A 2379-nucleotide genomic window follows, 5' to 3' on the forward strand; every position below is an offset into this window, starting at 1 on the left:
CATTGATTGTTTGTTTGTATGTATTTTGCATTTATGTACTCTAACTCAATGTAGCATTTAATAAAATCTTTCTTATGATCTAAATGCTTTGTTTGTTCCAAATATTTGAGTTTGTCTAATGTAACTGTTTGTATAACAGCATTGTTATTACAATAGATATTAATTGGTGCATCAGAGACCTGCAGAATCTCTTCAGCTAAATGAGTAAGTACAATTGCTTCCTGTGTTCCTCTTGCAAGAGCTATTAATTCAGCTTCATATGTTGAATTTGCCACCAGTGTTTGTCTTTTACTTGACCACAAAACTAATGAATCACTCAAGTAAAATGTATATCCTGATATTGCACAATGCCCTTCTTGCATCATACTGTCTGTGTCTGTATAGCTGTTCAATATTGATTGATTTGTGCTGCCAAGTTGGAGCCAGACATCATTCATAGTTTTTAAGTACATGTAACAATGTTTAAGTGCCAGATAATGCTCTATACCAGGGTCATTAAGGTATTTTGCTAACTGATTTGTTGCAAATACTATATCTGGCTGTGTACAGTCTGCAATGTATCTAAGTGTACCAACCATGTTCATGTATAGTATATCAGACATTTGTTTTCTATTGTTATCAGTTTGCAATACTGTTTTTAATTGTGTACCAGGCTGTATGGGTGTTTGTACACTTTGTTTGTTTGTAAGTTTGTAACATTCTATTATACTATTAATATAATGTGTCTGACACATCCTGATGAACCTATGCTCTCTGTTGTGTTGAATCTCTATACTAAGTAGCCAGTGTAATTTGCTACTGTCTGTATATTGTAAATGATGTACAATAGATTGTTTTATCATTGTAATAGTATTATTATTCATTACTACAATAGTAATATTGTTAACATGTACAAATAATATGGCTACAGTTATTTCTTTCTTCTTTACAAAGAATACAGTGTTATCATGTTTGGATTTTGTTAATCTGTATTTAAGTAGTATATTAGATAGCATTTTATACCATCTTCTGCCAGCTTGTTTTAATCTGTATAGTGCTTTTTGTAATCATAATATTTGTCCATTCTGTAATCTGTCTATTAAGTTACCTGGAGGAGGTTTAACATATATTTCTTTGTCTTCTGTCAATTGTCTATACAGATATGCTGATTTTATATCTATCTGATGTATTTCATAATTATTAGATGCTGCCCATGCTAATATTAATTGTACTGTAGATAGTCTAGCAGTAGGAGCAAATAAATTGTTTGTATGATAGTCAAGGCTGTCAATCTGATAGTTTCCTTGAACTACTAATTGTGCTTTATATTTTTCTATACTATTATCAGTGTATCACTTTATTTTATAGACAAATTGTGTTCTAATGATGTTAATATTATTGTGTGGATTTGTGATTTCCCATGTATTATGATTTTCTAATTGTTTTATTTTGTCTTTCATAGCTACAATCCATGAATCACAATCTGGACATTGGATTGCTTCATAAAATGAAGTCAGATCCAATTGTATTTCACTTATTTTAGTATTAAATTCTGTTAAATGAATGGCAATATTATCTTCATCCTTTTTGCTAAGTGCATACATGTGTTTTGTTATACATTTATTCTCCATGTGTTGTTCAAGCTTGATAGCACATTCTGTTGGTTTCTGTTTCTGTTCCAATCAATGTAATTTAGGTTCTACTTCTTTTTCAGTTAATTTAACTTTGTTGTCTGTTAAGTCTGTTGGTTCTGCCACTTTTCCTTTTTTGTTAGGATTAGCATTGTCTGTATCATTGTCATCTGTTCTCATTATTCTATTGTCTGTTTCATTATTTTTAATTATTAAACACTTGTTTGTATTGTTGTTTGTATTGTCTATTTTCTCCCCTTCAATTTGAGGAGGTTTACCTTTGAGAAATTGAATATTTCGTTTGATGGTAATTTTATTATTGTGCCATGTTTTATAGCCTTTACTTTCATTGTCTAATCCTATCCAACAAGCAATAATACCTTGCTGTTGTATTTTTGTAGGATTTTTGTTGTGAATGATAATATATTGACCAAATTCGTATATATTATCAATTGTTCTGTGTGTTCTGTAACGTTTGTAATGTGGGGTATTATAATTTAAAGCAGCATACAGTGTTCTATTATGAATATAGGTAATATGAATTGCTGCTTCAGCCCATAATATAAACAGTAATTCAGTAGATGTTAGATATGCTCTTACACCTCTAAATATAGTTTTATGAGTTTGTTCCACTATTCTGTTCTGTTGCAGAGTATGATGTACTGTTAATCTTTGTTTTGTTCCTTGTGAATCTAAATATTGTTGGAAATCTTCACTAAGGAATACAGTATTGTTATCACTTTGTAAAAGCTTTATTTTAACTCTGTAC

The sequence above is a fragment of the Fomitiporia mediterranea genome, assembly GCF_000271605.1.
Source record: "Fomitiporia mediterranea MF3/22 unplaced genomic scaffold FOMMEscaffold_4, whole genome shotgun sequence".
NCBI lineage: Eukaryota > Fungi > Basidiomycota > Agaricomycetes > Hymenochaetales > Hymenochaetaceae > Fomitiporia > Fomitiporia mediterranea.